The sequence below is a fragment of the Macaca thibetana genome, chromosome 18 (assembly GCF_024542745.1).
Source record: "Macaca thibetana thibetana isolate TM-01 chromosome 18, ASM2454274v1, whole genome shotgun sequence".
Lineage (NCBI taxonomy): Eukaryota > Metazoa > Chordata > Mammalia > Primates > Cercopithecidae > Macaca > Macaca thibetana.
In genome coordinates, this window is record NC_065595.1 from 40,743,535 (window position 1) to 40,768,151 (window position 24,617).

Below are 24,617 nucleotides of genomic sequence, written 5' to 3' on the forward strand. Positions count from 1 at the left end.
TTAACGACACTTTTTGGTTTTGTTTTCTGCATGAGCCATAGTTATCAAAACATTAAACCCTTCTTAATTCAAGGTTTCATAAAAAACAACCTAGGTTGTTTTCTTCAGAGATGGCTTAAAGGTGTTGGAAAATGAACTTCAGAAAACTTTTAATCAGCTCTTATTCTGGGACTAGTCCTTTAACTTTAATTGAGTCACTTCAGTTCTTCTTGAGTCTCAGTTTCCTCACCTATAAGATAAACCCTGGGTCCTGGGAGTGTTTCAAGGGTCAAAGGAAACCACCTGTGACAATTCTGGAAAAAATATGACATTGGGTAACAGCTCTTGTCATTTCTATGACATTGCAATATTTAGTAATATTTTCATGTTATGAGTTGAACCGTTGAAATGCTCTAATTATAGAACTATAATAAAAGTATTTATGTATTTATTCACTAATATAATTTATAGGGATGGGGGCAGAGAAATTCTAGGCAGAAAAGGGTGGGTTTTTGATGAAACCCAACCCTCAAGCTGAAAAGCATGAAACCACAGCCCAAAGTAAGAACTTACATCCCTGTTTTCCTGCTCAAATGTTGCTTTCTCCTAAACCACCCATGACCCTACCCCATCCCATCCTGTGCCTATGAAAACCCCAGACTCAGCCAGTAGATGGAACGACTACATCTGAACGTTGGAGAGAAGTGGGTTGACTTCAGAGGGACATCTTGATGGCATAACTTTGGAGAGGAATCTGCTGGATATGGCCAGAATTCAGAGGAAGATTATCTACCCACCCCATCCCTTTTTCAGCTCCCCTTCCCACTGAGAGCCACCTTCATCAGCAATAAAATCCCCTGCATTTACCATCCTTCAATTTGTTTGTGCGACCTCATTTTTCCTGGGTGCTGGACAAGAGCTTGGGAGCCACAGGTGTGGATACAAAAGGCTGTCACACTGGCCCTTCGCTCTTGCTGGCAAAAAGCAGCCACCTAAAGTGAAAAGGCAGAAGGCCAACTGAGCTGCTAACACTAAAGACCTCTGCATATGGCAGAGCTAAAAGAGCACTGTAGCATTCCCTCTGGGGCTTCGGAGGTCACAGGCACCCCCACCTAGACACTGCCACGGGGCTCGCAAATTCACTTCTGCTGGCGCCCAAAAGTGCTTGCTACAGTTCCTGGACCCGCTCACCGGTGTTCTCCCTCCCGAGGGGTGGAACACAGCGAGTCTGAATGAGTGGAGTTGGATCTCGCAGGCACACTGAAACGGCCAGCCAGTTCCAATGCTCATGTACTCCAGTTCCCACCTTATTCGCTCGTGCAGTCACTTCCACAAAGAGTTGAGAGCAGCAGGCTGAGTAAACAGGGTAGCCCTGTTGCGAGTCCCAAGGAGGGGTTAGGGAAATATCCTGCTTCATAATTAATACCTGTGAAGCCCTGGCTACTCCAGCAACTAGAACACTGGAAGTAACTTCTATCTTCCAGTGTCGCTCTTGACCATACCTGCCTGCTTCCACAACCCAAAACAAAGAGGAAATGGGAATTTTTATCTATTTGTATTTTATGCATATGTGAAATGAATATGTTATGAAAACAAATAAATATACGTAAAATACGTATAAGTATGTTTTCTATGTCAGCCATAATTATCAGGAGTTTGAGCTGCATGTTGTCAGAAATTCCAATAGTTTTCAGTAGATACTCCTAAGAGCTGACAGAAAAGAAGAGGACATCAAATTTCCTGCACAGAAAAGGTAATCATCCACTTAGTGAAATCAACTTATTCACAAGAAACTACTAGAAGTATTTTAGGACAAGAAATTACCATATCTTAAATTAAATGATAGAAATTATATGATATGTATTATATGGCTTGAAATATAGGAGTACTATGAACCTTTACAAACAGAGAAAAACTGTTTGTGGGAGTGATTAAATGCGTATATAGAGGGAGGAAGTGTATTTCCATATTTATTAATTTAATTGTGTATAATACTGGTAACAACTTACTGGGGGGGATTTAAACGTATGTCTTTCACCCTTTGATATTTTAGCAGTACGTTGGAGAAAAATAAATAAATAAAGCAAAATATAGACAGAAATTGATTAAGCAGAGATAGAAACTTGATATATTTAGTTTTTACACAGTGAGGCAGTGTTCACTGTGGATCTTGTGAAAGGAGGTCATCTTTGGCTGGAACTGACTGGGAAGACCTAGCAGAAAAGTAAGGATTCATTTGAAGTTTATGGCTGATAAATGCTTCTCTGCTGAATAGGAAAACAGAATTCTAGGAAGGAAGAACAAGGCAGCTGGAAAAATGGAGACTGAAATAAGAGTAGGCTGTCTAAATAGTAGTCATGATTAACTGAAATGATAGATCGATTGTAGATTTAAGAATTAATACTAAGTGAACAGCAGAGGGATAATGGATTTTGGAAGTTAGGCTAAGGAGCTGGCACTGAATTCTCATGGGCAATGGGAGACCAAGGGAAATAGGAATTTCTCACAGAGATATTCAGAGTTAACAATGGTATAGAGTCAAGGTTGCTTTCGGAATGTCCAAGCATGCCACTGATTCCTCTAAACTGACTTAGGTACCCCATGCATTGGGTAGTTCTCGTCAACGATTCTTCTCTAGCAGTACCTGGCTGGCTAAATCCTTTACTATGGTACTGGCCCAATCTGAGAACTAAAGTGATACCAGTGAAGCATTCACCTCAAGAGCAAAATTTAAGGGGCAGGAAAAACTCAGTAAACAGTATGAATATTTTAGTGCAATATTTCTAAAAATAAAATCAAGGCAAAATTTAAAATAAGCAAAATACCAAAAAAAAAAAAAAAGAAATTAAATACAGTATCAGTACTCACCATGTGCATGGCCTGTCTCATTTGATCCTAACAATCACCATGTGAGGACCACAAGACAATCACTGTTCTTCTCATTTAATTATCAAGGACAATTGAAACTCAGAGAAGTTCACTCACTTGCTTGAAATGGGGAATCAGAACTCAAACCTAGATATTCCTATTCAAAAGTAGTATATTTTCTGCTCCAGGAGACTAGCAGGTCCTTTTATGGATGTTCTCTGAATAGATTCAGGGAAGAGGCAATTCGGAAAGCTCAGAACGTTCATAGTTCTCACTGATTTAAATCTAGGAGGTTTAGCTGTGTAGGATGCTGATTCTGTAATGTATTTTTCTCTCTGAGTATTTCTGTTAAGATTTCAGTGGAATAAAAGAAAAAAATTGGGGAAGAAATAAATAGGATCATCGTGAAAGAAAAAATATATAGAAATTTTTACTTGAAAAGAGACTGAGAATAGACCGCAGAGTCTAGGTAGAAGATGGTAAATTGCATGCTAATCGCATGCCAATAATGCATGGACCTACTGTTTCATATACCTCCATATGACCGTCAGGGATAAAAACCAGCTGAATCCACTGCATCTCAGCATAGTCCTTGAATTGAATTCACTAGTAAAACCAACTCAGATGAATTTTTACTTATTATTTAGCCAATGAGAATGTTTCCAAAGTCACTAATTAGCAGTTTTATTTAAACCCCCATCTTATTTGGATTCATGGCTCTGATCTACATCTTGTGTTCCCATCTGCATTTACTTTGATTTGCCACTTGGACATTCATACTGACCCCATCTGCACAATGGTGTCTGCCAGCCCAGAAGCTGGTCAGTTGCATTAGGGCTCTGGATGCTGGGCCTGGAGATGGCAATGAGGACAGTAGGCAGCAGTGACAGTGTATCAGAGGCCAAGACCCAAAGCCAAAGCAGATATTCAGTTGATTGGGCCTAGGAGTTGGGACTAAAGCACAAGGTGCACAGCAGGTGGACTGATGAGATTGCAGAGCAGCAGCGGTTTGGAGTTGGCAAGGTTTTGCTCACAGTGTGAGTGCAGCAGCCTTATTAGCAGGGTTGAAGCAGTGGTTTCATCCACTGAAGTTTCCTGACAAAAACATTGTCCCACTTTCAAAACTCAAATAAAATCTCAACAGGAAAGAAAACCTCCTGCGTGTAGAAAGGTATTGCTCTTTGACCAAGCACTTTGCTTCTGGTGGGAGAGAGAAGGGAAGAGAGGGTATCTACCTGCCCACCAGGTTAGCAATAAACCTCTGTTTATCTCAGTTATCCAACCCATAAAATGGAAAGAGTAACTGCCTTATCTATAGCACAGACACATTATAAAAATTATGTGAAATAATGTGCATAACAGAGCTTTAAAAAGAACAAAGCCTCATATTTTAGAAGTTGTCTTTTATTAAAAATTAGCATTGCTTTTGAATATACTAATATATAGCCTTTTGATTTCTCCTGAGAAGGAATTTAGAATCATCTAAGCTGTTGTTAATCTTGTATTGTTTCGTTTTTGTCCCTGAATTCCAGCTAAGGTGAACTTTGTATATTCCCTCATCATAATCTTTTGGATATTTTCCTGTTTCCACGCTGAAACTCATATTATTTTTTTTCTACCAGGAAAATATTTGCTGTCTATTTGTCTAAGTCACAACTTTGTCATCTTTTCAAATCCCACCTTAAATATCATTTTCCCCATGAAAAGTTTCTGTCTCCTTCTTACTACTTTAAACTTCTAATATAATATTTTGAATTTTATTATGCTACGACTTGCCTCATCCTTACGACAAAGTCATTTGTGTCCTTGAATTATTCCTTCTCACAGATTTTAATCTTCCCTTGAGCAAGGAGACCTATAAGGCCTAGAGAAGGGCTCCACCCATATAATTCTTCAACAGATATTTGTCAATAAGAACCGGACTCACTCTGGAATCTTCCTCTACAAATTTCCTTCAGTAAAGTATATTTGAACAAATTGGAATGTCTTCACTGTTCTGAAATGGGAGGACTGAAATACGGCAGGAATTTCATTTTTTGCTTTTTTTTTTTTGTGAGTGAAGATGCAAATATTAGAGGAGTATTTCTTAAACAGCAATCTTAATAAATCTTTCTCCCACCGTTGGAAACCTGGCAGAAAGTGTCTGGCGGAAGGCTTCCTATGTAACCTTAGGACCCATAGTGAAGCAAGCAGCCTCTAAGATACAAAACAAAATTGTCTGACTCACTTGGAGGAGAAATTATTCAAATCTTAATACACAATAAATCACAGTAATATATGTAATATCCCCTAGCATATTTCTGTACCCAACAGGTATTCAGTATACGCTAAACTAAAGACAAAATAAGCAAGAATAGCAAACATGTTTTGCAGACACCAGAGTGCTAAATAGAGCAATCAGGATAATTATTGATGAAAAACAACCTCAAATGGTCATTCCTCCCTGAATCAGAGGCAGGACACAACCTCTGTGCACCCAGGGAGTTCATGAGATGAGTACATATGTGCAGAAGGTCATCATGCCTCTCATTGACAAGTTGGCCAAGTCAAAGTGGATCATGTCACCCTGGTTTGGTTTGCCCGAGGGGAAAGCATGCTGTCAGCATCCTTTACCATCTCAAGTCCAGTGAGAAGTTAGGAGAATGCAGTTGCAACATTAATTCCATTTTTCTTAGGTCAGTGGTTTGATGCGACTTGTCTTCAGACCTTGGGCAAAATGATCAATGCATATTTCAGACTGAAAGACCGGGAGCTAGCTAACTCCTCTGTTACAATGTATTCTTAATGAGACACTAGGAAACCTGGTTTCTGATGTTGTGTAGCACTTCCAATGCATGAGCCCAAACCACTTATGCAATCTTTGTCTTAAGACTAGGATGACCATTAACCCTTCATTGTCTGTCACAGTTCCTGCTAATACCTGTTGTATCTGCCTAATTATTAGTAGTATCCTTTTTCATTTCCAAGAGTACATATGTTTAGATAATAAATTATATGGTTATTCTACTTATCAATCGAGGACGGGGCAAATGACTTTTAAGATGTTTTTCTGTTGTATATTTCTGGAATTTTAACTAATTGAAAAACACATCTAAAATGGAATCTAGTTAAATATATATACATATAGGTGTGTGTATATATAATTGTATAATTATATATAACATATATAATTGTATAATTATATATAACATATGTATAATTGTATATAACATATATAATTTGAGTGTCATATTGTGCTTTTTTTTTATATTCTATACACAATAAATTCACATTACCAAAAATACATTTGCAGAGTTAGACTCAAGCCATAGAGCTTATTGATATCCTCAATCCTCTACCAGGGCTCTTTGATAGAGAGATGAGAATAGACAGAGTAACTTCACAGACTGATGTAAAACCTTTTCTTATTTACTTTTATTTTTATCTGTTCTCATCTTTGCTAGTCTATGAAGGAAGGGAGTGCTTTACCTTCTGAAGTCTTGTCTTTGGGAGTTTACTGGGCTTCAGTCTTCTTGATGGAATGTTTCTCCACACACAAAAATATAAAATTTGTAACAGCAAGAAATGTAAATTTAGTTTGTGTGTAAGAGTGAGAACATTAAAATAAGAAGGGTTGCCATGGATAGAGGCAGGTTGACAAATGCTTCTGAATGAAGGAGAGATAAATGTGAAAATATGAGAAAAATGAGAAAGTGCATTCAGACTTGCTAGGTCATGTCCTTGGCTGTGAATATTTGTCAGATGTTGTGACAGCTGTGCCTCATAGTATGACTTTTGGAAATAGGCTATTGTGTTTGTTTAAAGAGGAATTCACATGCTTAGCCAATACCCTGGAGCCAGAAATATCAAGGAACATTTAAGACAAAATGAGAAAATCTCAGGAAATGATAAGGCGAAGTTTTGAGCACAAAGTTTCCCCCAAAACACACATACTTTGGACATGCATCTGATTGGGTAAGGGTGACAGTTTTAAGTAAGATGAGAAGAAAAGTAATAGCAAAGACAATGATTTATGATGTCTTTAAAATTGCTTTGACTTTAGCCTGTGTCTTTGTCTCTTAGATTGTTCTGTTTAATGATGTTAAATAATCTCAAGTACACTTTGAAGTTGGGTAACCCACAAAGCTCTTCAGAGGAGCTTTGAAGTTAGATTCTGTAAAGCCTCAAATTGAAGTATAATTTAGGAATCCTGGATGTGGTATACATCTTCAGTCACTGATTTGAAAGTAGGCAGACAGAGACTGCATCTGAAAAGCACATAGTCCAACAGGAAGTTGAAAAGTTTGCCTGCTGACATAATCACATCTGATAGGCCAAATCAATATTTTTTTACATATTCTTTACTATTGAAATTTTAGCTATTATTAATATATTGAACATTTTTGTTAATATTGTTTTAAATGTTTGAGAGTTGTTACTGTAAATTACATCATGCCTTCATTTTGGCCAGAATGAAACAAAACTTGAAAGCAGAAAAATAAATGAAGAAGTGGCAAACAAAATGGTGAGGGTTTAAATCAATGTGACCGTCTCTTCAAGATTTCAAGTTCCTGAAAGAAGGAATTAGGTAATGTGTACTTATCATTGTTTTGTGCCCAGCAAAGCACCATATAAACTTCAAATCTTCCTATAGGCTTTCCAATTGAGAAGACACAGGAAGTCATAGAAGCCATTAATCTTATGGAGGAAACTTCTGCTGGCAGAACACTTTTGTGGATACTATTTGAGAGAATCCAAAGAAATGGAAAAGAGTTCCCAGTCTTTTGTAACTCAGAGTGAATGTACTAAGATATAGCACTAGGCCTAAAAACAACATGGCTCTCCCACTAAAAATAAATATATATGAAGAAACACGTATAATCGTTAAATATATGAAGAGATGCTCGAAGTCTTTAGTAATATTGGATTAAGTGAATAAAACCCAAAGTAAGGTTATATTTAATGCAATGTAATTGGCAAAAATTAACAACTCTATGATACCAAATGTTGAAATACAAATAGGCTCTTTTAAACTCTGGTGTTGGGTGTAAACTGGTACAACCACTTTGGAAAGCAGTTTGATATGATCATGTAAGAGTGAATATTCATATAATCTATTATCACAGTGATTTGTCTCCTTGGTAAATACCTAGAAGAAAATCCTTACAAGTGTTCACCAAAGGTATACAACAAAACTCATAGCAACACCATTTGTAATAGTAACAATCTACGAAAGATTAAAACAACAAAAATATTCATCAAAATGAGAATAGTCATATAGTGTGTGGTATATTCACACAATAGAATAGCATACATGTGTGAAAATAAACTTAAGTCAAATGCTACAATTTTGATGAACCTACATAAGAATATTCAGTAGAAAAGTAATTTCTGGGAACTAGAAGTTAAAACAACAGCTAATACTAACTTGATATAACTGAGGAATGTTTAGCTTTAGCTGTTTGTGTGTGTGTGTGTGTGTGTGATATATATAAACACACATACATATTTATACATATATTTATAAATTTACATTTCAAATACATTTCACATATGCATAGTATACAAATAGGTATAAATGCCCAGTTCCTAGTTTTTTTGGATTGTCGAAGTAGGCAGGTGTGGTCAAGAGGAACACTAGAAGATAGAAGTTATTTTCAATGTTCTAGTTGCTGGGTTGGCCAAGGCTTCACAGATATTCATGATATTATTGAATAAATACGTAGATATTTTTATAAATTAGTGCTGTAAACAGAGTATTTCAATAGTTCAGTTTCTTACACAGAAATATTGCTAAAAATAACAATGCCATGGAAATGGAAAAAGCTGTTACACCATGTGCTATATTTTTCTTAGAATTTTCACATATGTTCTTTCTTTTGAGCTTTAAAACACTCCTACAACCCACTGTTTATCTGATAGATAAGGGAACTGAGACTCAAAAGGACTGAAGTGATTCCATCAAAGTCAAGGGTCTAGTCCTAGAATAAGAGTTGATTAAAAGTTTTCTGAACTTAAGTTGTCTATTTTCCAACATTCTAAGCCACATACTTTGCAAATATCCTCTGAAATATTTTTTACAAAATTTGAAATGAGAGAGATTTAATGTTTTAATAGTAAGATGATGCTAAGTTAATGGAAATCTCTCTCCTCCCTGTATATTACCTTGGCAAATAAGAGCATAGTAAATGGCTATATTAGAATAAGATATAATATGTCTTTTCTGGCCTACATAAATGAGATTTCAGCTCTCTGAACATTGGCTAGTCATGCTATAAAGAGGCTAAAATGGGGAAGGACATTCTTTTTAAAATATTTATTCGTTCTTTGACTTATCAAGAAATAGAGAAGAATTGTCCTTCACCTTCACAAGTTTGTGCCTTTATTTGATCTAATATGAAAGAGAAGTAGAAAGGTTTTCCTGATCCCAATAGAAAATGAAATGTTTCTATATTCCCCAGTGGTGTCACTGAAGAAGCCAATACTGAAATAAGCGTAGCATAGACTTTTATTAATTATTTCGATCTTTGTGAAGTAGACATCCTTCTCCCCCCATTCTTTACAGATGTCTGGATAAAGGTGATGTCATCATCTCAAAGAAGATCAGAAACACTGGAACAAAACTTTTGATGTCTTTCAATATTGTAAATGAGTAGAGAAACTCAAGCCTCATACTTAGAGATTCATCTTTTTCTGAATAGCCTATCTAGGAATTACTTATCTCCATAGACTCCATTGACTAATTTAGTAAACATTAAATACCTTACAAAGACCACTTCAATAAATAGACACAAGGTTAGATGCTAAATGTAGCTGTAGACATTTAGAGGCAAGTAGGCCTTGATAAAAGCTGGAGTGGCCAGGGAATATTTACAGAGAAGGAGAAACAATCCAGGAGACAGAATATCACACTGAGTCAATAGGATCTGTGTAGATCTGGGAAACATGAGAGACATTTTAATCAAAGGAAGACACACCATTCTTGTAAATATTCCCTCGACAAAGGGTTATCGCTCAGGCCCTGAGTCCTGTGAATGCACCTCAGCCACAAGAGAACCATAAGATAAATGGTTTACTTCCTTAAACGTGGCAACAATCTATTAGGGGATAGGCCTGTGAGCTTAAGGGCAGAGCCTCCTTACATTAAAAATTAGTTTGAGTAGGATTCTATATAATTGGCTGATGTGAAGTTTGATAATAGAAACTTTCTTCCTATCATAACTCTCTTATGACCTGCCCTGAGATCTTGTATTATCTTTGTGTATCTTATAGAAGCTTCAACGTCCAGGAGGCATTGTTTATGTACACATGCCCCTGGGATAAAGGACATCAAACACCTTCAGAAGAAAGTGGCAAGCCGGGCGCGGTGGCTCACGCCTGTAATCCTGGCACTTTGGGAGGCCGATGTGGGCGGATCATGAGGTCAGGAGATCCAGACCATCTTGGCTAACACGGTGAAATCCCATCTCTAATAAAAATACAAAAAATTAGCCGGCCGTGGTGGCAGGTGCCCGTAGTCCCAGCTACTCGGGAGGCTGAGGCAGGAGAATGACATGAACCCAGGAGGCAGAGCTTGTAGTGAGCCGAGATGGCGCGACTGCACTCCAACCTGGGCGACAGAGCGAGACTCCATCTCAAAAAAAAAAAAAAAAAAGAAAAGAAAGTGGCATTAAGACAGGGTCAAAGAGAGGATGGTCTTGTTGGAATAAAACCAGCAAGTAAAATTATCATTTAGTGGGGATATTCCAGCCTCAGAACATTAGGACAGGGCTTATTAAAAGAATGTTAGAAAGCCATCACAGTCGACCATTTTTTCCATTTTTATTCTCCCAAAAAGCTCACTGAAACATGGCTTGAAAGAAGTGAACTTGGATATACTTCAGCAGTTCAATCTCTCCCCACCAGGGTGAGCCAGGCCATTTCCCTATTTTGGTGCTTAACCTAATTTGGAATCCTCTTTTGCAAAATGCCTTTACCACCTGCCTGAGGTGAAAGGAACAAAGCTCATGCCAACTGACAGGAATGCTTTCTGCAAGGCTGAGTTAACAGGGCAAACTTACATTATCTTTTGCTGAATAAGGAGATTTTTTTCCAACGGTGAAGTCTGCGAATGTTCTTTTTTTTTTCTTTTTCCTTTTAAATGAAACTCAGGTTAAGTGGAGAGCAGCCAAAACAGTGCATTTCACACATTGAGGATGACGGTGGTTTTCTCATGGCCTGAGGAATGAAGGGGCTCACGGGGAAGGGAAATGTGCTTCTCTATAGACCATTGCTGGAAAAGCAACATAAATCCCATAGTGGAATATCCTCTATGGGACACCCTTGTCCTAAGCAAGAATTTTCGTTTGATGGCCGCCATGTTATTATTTCCCATTATTCATTAAGAAACAAGCCCTCAAAACTTGCCTGGCGCATTGCAACAATCTTTAAACTCCCATCCCTAAAACACAACCTTCACTCTGTCACCAAGGCCACTTTCTCCCAATATCCTCTATATCATGTCTCTCTGGGGCTCAGAGACTTCTAGGGCCTCCCCAGCACCATTAGAATGGTGCTTGAATTTAATTTGACATTGAAGGTCTTGCATGCAGGTCCTGGCTCACTTTTATAAATCAAAGCCCCCCTGTTCTATTTTAAAATGCTCTTCTATGGCCAGGTCTCTGTGGCCAGTCAATTCTATGGACAGCTGCTTCTTACCCAGTTTTACTGATTTATTTTGTAGTTACCTCAACTAGATACAACATATGTTCTTTCATAAAATCCTATCTACCCTTCATGTCTTCTTTCTCCTCCTTAAAACCTTTCTGATAACTTCATTGCATACTGCATTGCCTCTCTCCACATCTTTCGCAGCATTTATGGCTAAAGAAGCCCCACACTGTCCACTGTGTCATAATACAGTTTGACACGTTGTGTGCATCAAGTATGTTCATCTCATTCATTTAATCAGCTAGAGTCAAAAAATTATTATTTTTGCAAGTTTAGTGCTGGATCTTAGGCTGGTTTCTCTCTTCCCACCAAAAACCAGCACAATGATCACGTTCATGATGACATTTTAAAATAATTTTGCATTAATTTGTACCATCAAAACAATAGTAAAATGAAAGCCATCCCCATTAAATGCACTACAAATTTGGAATTGACTGCAAGAAAAAACACTTAGGGTACAGTTCTTTTTTAAAAAATTGATGTTTTCTCCTTCAGGACAAGTCACAAAGGATGCTTAGTAGGTTTAACAGTATTGTCCAAAATTTTTATATCTACCAGAAACCTCAGAATGTGACCTTATTTGGAAACTGCATCTTTGCAGCTGTAACAAGTTAAGTTAGGATGAGTTCAAACTGGATTAGATTTGGCCCTAAATCCAATGGCTGATGACCTTATACGAAGAGGACACACTGAAAGACACACAGGGAAGAACCATGTGACAATGGAGTCAGAACTTGGAGAGCTATGGCTACAAGCCAAGGAAGCCAAGAATTTCCAGGAGCCATCAGAAAGTAGAAAGAGGTGAGGTAGGATGACACGTCTTAGAGTCTTCAAAAGGAACATGGCCCTACTGAAATCTTGATTGTAGACTTCTAGCCTCTAGAACTGTGAGAGAATAAATTTCTGTACAGTTTGTAATTATTTGTTACAGCAACCCAAGGAAATGAATACAGATGTTGAGGGACGCATTTAGTGTTCTGAATGTAAGTGAGGCATTTCACTCAAAAATAGAAAGTTTGATACTAGCTGAAAAACAGTTCTGACCAGGGAAAATATTTTTCTACAGATGGCCTTAAAAATAGAATAGGTTCTTTTTTTTTTTTTTTTTTTTTGCGATAGTTTTGGTGTGATCCTCCTTGAAAGGAGGTGAATGAACCAAGTGACCTTTCCAGATCTTCCTCAATCCTTTAATACTGGGATTTTATGAACTCTGCTCACTTGATAATCTAGGCCAGCTTTACTTATGCGTGTATACTTCCAGAACAGTTTTCTATCTCAAAACTTCTACTGCAGGCAAGTAAATTTGCTCATGGCTCCTACCTCTCTTTCTATACATATACACTAAGGTGCAACCATATCTGTGTTTATACTGATATATTTGTTTTTACTATTTTCCTTAGAAAGACACCCCTACAGTATGTCTCGTAGGCTGCTTTTGTTCATATGTTTGGCAGACTTGTTTGATATGGTCTTATTTTTATTTTTAACCACTGGGATTTAAAGTGTTTTATTAAACTAGTGACATTGCTTTAAGCTTCTGGATTAATCATAATTGTATAGGTTGCAATAATAAATAATCCACAATTGCAGAGGCTTCAAACAAAACAATTTTTCCCTTACCTACCCAAGTTGTACATCCTAGATCAATGAGAGGCTTTGTCCTATACCCTACTCATTAGAGAAGGCACACTAATTGAGTTCTGGCATCTGGGATGGCTCAGAATCTGAAAGGGAACGTGGAAATGGGGCACTGATCCTTAAAGACTTCTACTTCCACATGAAGGATATTGTTTGCTACCACAATTCACTGGCCAGAGCGATAATATATCCCTGCCTAACTTCTAAAGAGCAGAGAAGTGCAATCCTACCATGTCTTTAGAAGGAGGAGTATGAATATTGGTTATTAGTATAAATAATGACCAGCATTCCAGGCTACAAATCAGAGTATTTGTTACTTTACTTCATACACACCTTAATGGGTTCTCAACAACTGAGTCCTCCTAGTCTTAAAGGAATTTATATTCTAGATGAGAAAATAATTCTCCTTGGGCGAGAAACCACAGATATAGACACCAAATTCGAGTTGAACCTCTAAAACAAAAGCGGTAATCTAAAGCCAGGCGCAATGGCTCATGCCTGTAATCCCAGCACTTTGGGAGGCCAAGGCGGGGAGATCACCTAAGGTAAGGAGTTCGAGACCAGCCTGACCAACATGGTGAAAGTCCATCTCTAATAAAAATACAAAAATTAGCCATACATGGTGGTGTGCGCCTGTAATCCCAGCTACCCAGGAGGTTGAGGCAGGAGAATCATTTGAACTTGGGAGGCGGGGGTTGCAGTGAGCCAAGATCATGCCACTGCACTTCAGCCTGGGCAACACAGTGAGACTCTGTCTCAAAAAAGAAAAAAAAAAAAATCATAAACCAGAGGGCATTTTTTTTTTAAGTTTAAAAACACACACACACACACACACACACAAACTAGACCAAAAGAAATCTCTCTCCAGAACTACTGCAAATCCATAGATCAATTTCTCGAGTGTTGATTACTCTCCGTTGGCCCTCTCACACACTGCACACCTCTCTGTACTTGTCTGTCCTGCCCTGTGTTCCTATAGTAAGCCCTTTCTTCCATATTTCCAGTTCCCAGTGGGCTCTACTGGGACTGTTGCCTCCCTGAAATCCTTTGGCTCTGAGGATAGTAGAGGCTTCTAGTACCTGAATGCCTCACTCCTTTTTTCCCCCTAAACCTATCCACACCTCTATAAAAATTTCTTCATTAGTTTCATCTGAACCTGGGGCGAATTCTGTTTTCTTCTGAGACTGACTGATAACACCCTACTTAATCCCAAGAATTGATGAAATGGTATGTCTTCCATTGGTGAAATGTAGGAGAAACAACAGATTCCTGTTGCATTTATCTATCATGACTCATGTAGACCTTTGCCTGAGGTGAGTTTGCAGGTCGATCACATTTGTATTATCTATTATTATGATGTTCTCCTTATTTCAGTTTAATGAAAAGACCTGTCTTTCACCCTTTAACATAGCACACAAACTCATGATTTAAAATAATAATAAAATATCAAAAACTCATACTTTCCTCAACACAACCCTGAAGTTTCTCCTGAGAGGAATAAAAGCTGTTTTTCTGGCGATAAAAACCCACCAAAAAGTTTATAAAGAAAACAAACTCCCCTCGGGCAGTAATCAGTGGTCAGACAGTATCTGACAAGCACAGCAGAATTTTAGCTATTGCTCTAGGGCTGTTCTTAGTTCTGGTCAATTCCTTTGCTAACTGGGATATGAAAGGAACCCAAGTGAAAATAGTCCAGAGGGGGGAAAAATAAGAAAGATAATGTAAAACAAACTCATTATATCTGGAATATTAAGTTTTTTTTCTTAGAAGATTTTCTTCTTTTTGCCCTAGAGCACTTGAAAGTTCTGAAGATCCATTTTATGTAAAGGCAAAATAATATTTTACATAACACTTATTTTAAGTTTAAAGGCTTGCTACAATGAAACTGTTACTATAGTGGACTTAAAGCAGCAAAATAAACTGAAGAGGCCTCATAAAAATATATAGGCACTAGTCAACTGATGCAAGGAAATAAGCTTCATGGCATGAGACCTCTGATTTGCGTTAACACCTAAATTTCCCCTGCCTAATTCTGGAGTTCTCATGCAGTAGTAGTGTTTCTTCCTAGACTCTTTTTTTTTTTTTTTTCTCGACAAGGAGTAGCAGTCCTATTTCCTGACTAATTAGAATGGTTTATAATTAGGTTTTGGCCTGTAGGAAGGGATTAATCTCTGTAAGAGGTGTGAGAAATTCAACAGCTTCTGTCAGCAAGGGTATTCATGCCAACTTTGTATTTATTTATTTACTTACTTTCGTTTTATGTTTCATTTAATAGGAAGTTCTATTTTCCATAGATTTAATTTTGATGTCAGGGTTAAAGTTTCAAACTCACTCTCCTTTGTTCTCACAAATTTTAAAGTAAATGGTCAAATTCACTCTCTTCCATACACTAACCTCCAGGTTTAAAGTAGTCATTGCATGCCTCAAGATTAAGAACCTGCCGATTTTCACATCTTCTTCAAAGACATGTAATTTGGCTATATCTGCTATTCCCCACCACCACCAATCAGTTTTACAAATGCACTGGGCTCCAGAGACTCTGCCAAATGCTGTGTGACATGAAAATACAAGGACAAAGTCTTTATAGGAATTTAGAGGATAGCGGAAAACTATACCTTGTCAATAACAATACCAGCTAAAAATGGACATCAGGGTCATTGTGCCAGGAATGCAGGATTAGATGTCATATGAGCTCTCTATATAGTAAAAAATGTATCTTTAGAAACAGTTTTTCCAATTACATCCCTGCCACCAATGAAAGCTCTGATTTGGGGAAGCCTTTTTCCTGGTTAATACAAGAAGAAACATTATCTCTGTGGTTTCTTCCTGGTTTAAAAACTTTTATTATTATTTTATATAGTTTTTTCATACCGGATATCTTGGGCATGGGGAAGCCTCTGTAATTTTTACTTGGCAACACGACCACACTCTTAATGAAGATGTTGAAGTAGGTGAGAATGACTTTTAGTATAAAAAACCCACTCTAAATATAGTCACTACTCCTCTCGCACATTATGCAGTTGATAAAGTACCTGAAAATACTCTTTTTATATAAGAACATTTTCTCATTTTGTAATTGGAAGATATGCAGTTAAAAGTTTTATTAAATAAGTCATACATTGTTGAAGTTGTGTGGGGTAGAAGTAAAAGTTGTAGTGTCTCCAGTTTTTCATATTCCAATTCCTCTGGAATCAGTTTCTTCACTCAGAATGATGAGAGATAGGGCACGCACTCTCCTACTCATCTCATATTCTTAGCATATAGCAGTACAGATCTTTCTCATGAGTCAGACTTTCATTCTGCTTCTATGACTAGACTTAGAGTCAGAATCAAAGTGAGATGGAGATATGAAATTGAGATAACAGGATGGATGGTCAGACTTCAAAACAATGAATCCAGATATTCTTCTCATTTTATCCCTCAAATTGATTGGTGGTCTTGTCTCCCTCCTACTGTGCCAGTTCAAATCTCAACATACCTTATTCATCCTTAAAAGTCCAGTATACATTTTTCCTTCTCAAAGCCATTTATGGAGGACCCAGTTCACAGGGACATAATACTCTGGGCTCCTAAAGCAGGCATTGTCTCTTTCTGGTGTAAAGTGGCTACAGCATATGCTCTTCAATCAAATCTCTTGCCCTTACACCCTAGAAAGCCTATTCACTAGCTGTGTGACCTAGGACATTTTTCAGTAACTGCTGGTTTCTCAGATTCTCCATCTGTAAAATGAGGATGATCATACGATCTACCAAAGAGTTGCAGTGAGAATCTCCCCTAAAGTAGAACTTGGCACAGAGTAAACATTAAATATCCAATGATGTTAGCTAACCTTATTTTATACCTAATAATATTCCAAGGTATATGTCCTTTTACATAACTTGGCTATTCAGTTTAAATATTCAGACTTTTGGGTCTCTCTCCCAGTGCCCCAGCAGAGTACAGTGAACAGATCAGACACTAAGTCAGTATTAGTCAACTGATACTTAGCAGTAGTTTCTGGTTTCTTTAAGACAGGGAATAAATTACAGGTGATTACATAGTGGAATAGGTTTTGGAAATGTAGCTCAGGGACAAGCTAACTGCCAGATATGCAGACTACATTAGGCCAGAACTGAGTACACCTCCATCTGAGTTTCTCCCTTGAAAGTTATATTCTGTACATTAGCAACTGTCTTCCCCAGCTCATTCTACTTGTGCCCCATTTGGGAGAGAAGACAAAAATAACTCAAATTTAACTCTTGTCACAAATGTATATGTTAAAACAAGTACCTCTTGGTTTTCTACATATTCTCTTCCTAATAAATATATCAGCATGAGCATAATCTCTTTTTCTCACATTTTTGCTAGTGAACCCACAGAAACACAATGTATCAGCATTTCTTATGCTCTTAAAACATTTTTTTTTTCTGAGAAGAACAGAAAATATGAGAGCAACTTTTTTGAAAGTCCACAGTCCAAATGAAAGTTCATGAAATTCCTCTGATGGCCCCAAACTTTAGAAGTGGCTTCTGTTAAAGTGGCCAGAGAGGCCTAATGATGGTCACAAGCTGAAAAGCATAGATAAGAGGAATGAAGCAATAGAAATGAGGATAACATAAACTTCACTATATAAGATTTTAAGAATAAAATGCTCTATTTTGTAGAAAAGGACTCTTTCTACACACACAGATACAGACATAAGCACACACCTTCAAAAATGACTGAAATCTAGAGAGACTTGTTTCCAACAATAATAATTGCAACTACTTTGTAAGTTCTAATTAGGTATGAGATACTTACATGATTAATCAGCAATTCTTAAAGCAATCTTCTAGGAAGCTGCTGTCATCTTATCATATAAAGTTGACAATGAAGCTCAGAGAGCCTGCTCAGGCCATGATTCTGGCACATGGCTGGGCTTGGTGCAGATCAGGCAGCTCCTGTTCCACACAGCACATAGATCTGCATCCCACTTGGCACCTTCACACTGAATCATCCTTTTACTTCCATTGTATGTGATTTACAGATCCACCCACATGATAGTTTAAAAAATAAATGGCTAAATTTAGTCACTGTTTCGATTTTTCTAACAAAAACCTATTCAAATGCCCCAGGGACCTTCAAACTTTCCTAGACTACCTCACCAAAGCCCTATACTATACATATGCACATACACACATCCATATATATTTACATCCATATCTGTATCTCTGTATCTATCTGTATCATCTGTATTAGTCAATTTGCACACTGTTGATAAAGACATACCTGAGACTGGGAAGAAAAAAAGGTTTAATTGGACTTACAGTTCCACATAGCTGCGGAGGACTCAGAATCATAGAAGGAGGCAAAAGGCACTTTTTGCATGGTGGCAGCAAGAGAAAAATGAGAAGGATGCAAAAGCAGAAATCCCTGATAAAACCATCAGATCTCATGAGACTTATTTACTACGACGAGAACAGTGTGGCGGAAACCACTCCCACGACTCAAATTATCTCCCACTGGGTCCCTCCTGCAATACATGGGAATTATGGGAGTACAAGTCAAGATGAGATTTGGGTGGGGACACAGGGTCAAACATATCATTCCACCCCTGGCTCCTCCAAATCTCTTGTCCTCACATTTCAAAACCAATCATGCCTTCCCAACAGTCTCCCAGAGTCTTATCTCATTTCGGCATTAACCCAAAAGTCCACATTCCAAAGTTTCATCTGAGACAAGGCAAGCCCTTTCTGTCTATGAGCCTGAAAAATCAAAAGCAAGCTAGCTATTTCCTAGATATAATAGGGGTACAGTAATCGGATAAATACAGCCATTCAGAAGGGGAGAAATTGGCCAAAACCAAGGGGCTACAGGGCCCATGCAAGTCCAAAATCCAGCAGAGCAGTCAAATTTTAAAGCTCCAAAATGTTATCCTTTGACTTTAGGTCTCACATCCAGGTCATGCAGATGCAAGAGGTGGGTTCCCATGGTCTTGTGCAGCTCCACCCCTGAGCCTTTGCAAGGTATAGCCCCGCTCCTGGCTACTTTCATGGGCTGGCACTGAGTTTCTGCAGCTTTTCCAGGCACACGGTGCAAGCTGTCAGTGGATCCACCCTTCTGGAGTCTGGAGGACCGTGGCTCTCTTCTCACAGCTCCACTAGGCAGTGCCCCAGTAGGAACTCTGTGTGGGGGCCCTGACCCCACATTTCCCTTCTGCACTGCCCTAGGAGAGGTTTTCCACAAGGGCGACGCCCCTGAGGCAAACTTTTGCCTGGGTATCCAGGCATTTCCATACATCTTCTGAAATCTGGGAGGTTCCCAAACTTCAATTCTTGACTTCTGTGCATGCACCAGCTCAACAACATAGCTGCCAAGGCGTGGGGCTTCCACCCTCTGGAACAACAGTCCAAGCTGTATTTTGCTCCCTTTTAGTTACGGCTGGAGTGGCTGGGATGCAGGGCACCAAGTCCCTAGGCTTCACACAGCACGGGGACCCTGGGTCAGCCTGCGAAACCATTTTTTCTTAGGCCTCCAGGCCTGTGATGGGAGAGGCTGCCGTGAAGCCCTCTGACATGCCCTGGAGACATTTTCCCCATTGTCTTGGAGGTTAACCTTCACTCTTAGTTACTTATGCAAATTTCTACAGCAGGCTTGAATTTCTCTCAGAAAATAGATTTTTCTTTTCTATAACATTGTCAGGCTTCAAATTTTTCAAACTTTTATGCTCTGCTTTCTTTATAAAACTGAATGCCTTTAACAACACCCAAGTCAGTTCTTGAATGCTTTGCTGTTTAAAAATTTCTTCCGCCAGATACCCTAAATCCTCTTTCTCAAGTTCAAAGTTCCACAAATCTCTAGGTGGGAGAAAAATGCAGTCAGTCTCTTTGCTAAAACACAACAAGAATCACCTTTGCTTCAGTTCCCAACAAGTTCCTCATCTCTATCTGAGACCACCTCAGCCTGGACCTTATTGTCTATATTGCTCTGAGCATGTTGGCCAAAGCCATTCAACAAGTCTCTAGGAGGTTCCAAACTTTCCCACATTTTCCCGTTTTCTATTGAGCCCTCCAAACTGTTCCAACCTCTGCCTGTTACCCAGTTCCAAAGTCGCTTCCACATTTTGGGTATCTTTTCAGCAATGCTCTACTCTATGACTACCAGTTTACTCTGTTAGTCCATTTTCATGCTGCGGATAAAGACATTCCCAAGACTGGGAGGAAAAAGAGGTTTAATTGGGCTTACAGTTCCATACAGCTGGGGAGGCCTCAGAATCACAGCAGGAGGTAAAAGGCACTTCTTACATGGTAGCGGCAAGAGAAAAATGAGAAGGATGCAAAAGTGGAAATCCCTGATAAAACCATCAGATCTCATGAGACTTATTCACTATCATGAGAAGTGTATGGGGGAACCACCCCCATGATTCAAATTATCTCCCACCAGGTCCCTCTCACAACATGTGGGAGTTACAATTCAAGATGAGATTTGGGTGGGGACACAGAGCCAAACCATATCATCATCTATATCTACTTAACTCTCTGAGTTTGTGTATTCCTTGCCTTGACTATTATAATCTATCTCATCACCAAAACTGTAAACTATTTGCATCCGTCTTTAATATGGTATTGGACAACAACTGACAGATGAGCTATATAGCTATCGATAGATAGATAGATACATACATACATACATACATAATTTAATCTTGTTTCCAAAACCTAATGTGTATTAAATAGTAACACTATAAACACACACATACACATATACATATATACACATGTGTGTGTGTATATATATACACACGCACAGAGAGAGAGAGAGAGAGTTGAAATAATGACAGTATCCCCCTCTATATTTTAGGGATGCTTACTTTTTCATGAGCAATTTTGAAGTGTTTGTATAGTACCGTTAAACATAATATTCAGAAGAAGATAAAGTCAGAACCGTCACACAAATGTAAAACCTAAACACATTAAACTTTATGGCTTTTCTTATATGAGGGAACAAGGAAGACGTTATCACCAGTTCAGGAAAAATAATTATATATACATACATACATACACACACACACACACACATACATATAAAGGAAAAGAATTACAAATGAGTACAAAACTTTTTATTTTTAATATAGAAGCAGAGAAAATCAATGGCCACTCGTTGAAAAAGATAGAGTTTGCCTATATATGTGTTCTTTACAGTCAATAAATAGGTGCAAAATGCAGGCATACCTCATTTTATTGTGCTTTACTTTATAGCACTTCACAGATATTGTGTTTTTTTTACAAATTGAAGGTTTTTGGCACCCCTACATCCAACAAGTCTACCAGCATAATTTTTCAACACCACCTGCTTACTGTTCACTTTGTGTCTCTGTGTCAGCAATTTTTAACAGTAAATTAATTTTAATTAAGCTATATACATTATTGTTTTAGACATACTGCACACTTAATAGACCACAGTATAGTGTAAATATAATGTTTATAAGTGCTGGGAAACAAAAAAAATTATGTGACTCGCTTTTTTGTATATTGATTTTGTTGCAATGGTCTAGAAACAAACCCACAATGTCTTCAAGGAATGCATATAATTGACTATAATGAATAGCATTCGAATCAGATAGTTCATAAAGTTGTTCTATAGACAATGCTTAGTTTTCCACCGAAGTGCTTTTTTTTCCCCCACGGTTTCTTCTCCTTTGATCAAAAATAATCTCAAATATTTTCCTTAATCACAACATAAGTCTGGTCTCATTAGTCTTAGCCCTATCATTGACATAGAAACAGCAACAGCGTTAATTTACTACATAGGTCTTTTCATGTTTACTTTGCTGAAAATCTTCATTAGTGATCAGATTGGATTTTTCATAGCCTCTTTACACTAGGAAGCCAAGCCAAGAAACTCTCTCTACCAGATTTGACCTATAATACCTACAAATTGAGTGAATTCCTTTCTTTTTAAGGTCTCTGAAATATTCTGAAGTTCTTGGGCATGTCTGAAAATGATTTCTCTTACCCACTTTTAAGGCTGAGAATCCTAAAAGCCAGTTACAAGGCCAGTTTTACAAGAGTGCTTCCTAAGCATTGATTCCATAAAGTCAAATGTGGTTACTCAAAAGTGACTGGTAATATGTGATTAAACGATCATCATTCTCAAACATGACATTCCAGATAAACTTGGCTATCAGCCAAGGTTTTCAATTATGTCTTGGAAAAAGATGGCAAATTCTTAACGAACCTAGGCAAATAACTAAACTGCCATGAAAACAAGAATACTCAATAATAGAGTTTGAAGTCTATAAGAATCAGGCATGGAAACAAAGAATAAGATGCCATTGTTGCCTAATATTATAAAGCAAAGCAACACCAGAACTCTGATAAATAGAAACATATCTGGGAGAACTCAGGCATTGACCCATCTCCAGAAGCAGTCTATGGAACATAGAATTTTTCTTATTTAAATAATGGTATATCCCTGGAAATTTAATGTAGGGAAACAGCATCTCTTCGGATTTGAAAAACTCTTTCTATAAAATGCATCAATATTAACTTGTCAAGTAAACTTACTTATTTCTGGTCCCTGTTTTTTATAAGGTAGAACAAATCTTTGTGATTTTTAAAGGAGACTTTTGAAAAAAATCTCAAAGATACATTAGGTGCAAAAAATATCATGTGAGTTTATGCTAATTTTATTTTATTTTACATTCAAAATTCATTTCTAGAAAGAAGAAAAAAAAGCAGTTGTCAGGAGATTTGACCTCTCAAGACAGAAATAATACTGGTCTACCTATTTAAAAGTGACAATAAAACATTTAATAATTAACATAGAAAGTAACATGATTATAAAGAACCTTGGTTCTTTTGTAAGTGAATAGTTTTTGTTTTCTTAAATAATCAAGAACATAATAAAAAAAGCACAAAGCCCAGAAAATTATCTTGCTAAAACACAAAATCTGTGCAGATTACACAGAATTATATATCATGTCTTAAGGCAATAAACAAAGAAAAAAAAGCCCCCCATTAAAACAGAACAGACTTTGTTAAGATTTTAACATATTTCATAGTTTTTTTTCACTAAACATTTACACACACTCTATAGGCATATCTTGTTTTACTGTGTTTTACTTTATTATGCCTTCACAGATAATAGTTTTTTCCAAAATTGAAGGTTGTGGCAACCGTGTGTCAAGCAAGTCTACTGGCACCATTTTTCCAATAGCATGGGCTCACTTTGTGTCTCTGTGTCACATTGTAATTCTTGCAGTATTTCAAACATTTTCACTATAATTATGTCTGTTATGGTTATCTGTAATCAGTGATCTTTGATGTTACTGTTTTAATTGTTTGGGGACATCATGAACCATACCTATATAAGACAGCTAACTTAATTGACTCGACAAATGCTGTGTGTGCTCTGACTACTTCATCGACCTGTTGTTTCCTTGCCTCTCTCCCTCTCTTCAGAACTCCCTATTTTCTGAGACACAACATAATTGAAATTAGACCAATTAATAACCCTACAATAGCTTCTAGGTGTTCAAGTGAAAAAGTCGTGCATGTGTCATTTTAAATCAAAAGGTACACCTTGGGAGGCCAAGGTGAGAAGACGCCTTGAGGCCAAGCGTTCAAGTCCAGCCCAGGCAATAGAGGGAGGCCCTCATCTTTACAAAACTAAAAAAATCAGCTGAGCATATTTGGCCCACCTGTATTCCCAGCTACCTACAAGGCTGAGATGAGTGTATAGCTTGAGCACAAGAGTTCAAGGCTACAGTGAGCAATGGTTGCACCACTGCAATCCAGACTGGGGAACAGAGTGAGATTTTGTCCCTCAAAAAATTAAATATAAATAAATAAAATGCTAGAAATAGTTAAACTTAGTGAGGAAGGCCTGCTGAAAACTGAGATAGGCCAGAAGTTCAGATTCTTGCACCAAACAGCCAAGTTGCGAATGCAAAGGACAAGTTCTTGCAGGAAATTTAAAGTGCTACTCCAGTGAACTTACAAATGATTCAAAGGCAAAACAGCCTTATTGCTGATGTGGAGAAAGTTTCAGTGGACTGGATAGAAGATCAAACTGGCCACGACAGCTGTTCTAATTAAGCCAAAGTCTAATTCAGAGCAAGACAGGTCCTAACTCTATTCAGTTCTATGAACACTGAGAGAGAAGAGGAAATTGCAGAAAAAAAAAAAAAAAAAAATTTGAACATAACAGAGATTGATTCATGAGTTTTAAAGAAAGAAGTCATCTCTGTAACACAGAAGTGCAAAGTGAAGCAGCGGGTGCTGATTATAGAAGCTGCAGCAGATTATCTAGAAGATCTAGCTAAGAAAATTGAAGAAGGTGGCCACACTAAACAATAGGTTTTCAATGTTGACAAACAGGCTTCGTTTGGAAGAAAATGCCATCTAGGACTCTTACAGCTTGGGTGGAGAAGTCAATGCCTGGTTTCAAAACGTCAAAGACAGGCTGATTCTCTTGTTAGGAAC

At 37.8% G+C, this 24,617-nt stretch overlaps 1 long non-coding RNA gene across 1 annotated transcript; it reads right to left on the bottom strand.

Moving 5' to 3' along the window:
- Positions 1-229: 229 nt before the first annotated feature.
- Positions 230-18,144, bottom strand: LOC126941455 (uncharacterized). The gene is made up of 3 exons (XR_007721309.1): positions 17,953-18,144; positions 1,406-1,485; positions 230-293 (listed from the first exon to the last, which is right to left on the bottom strand). It is a non-coding gene; the product is annotated as an uncharacterized LOC126941455 (long non-coding RNA).
- Between the last annotated feature and the right edge of the window lie 6,473 nt (positions 18,145-24,617).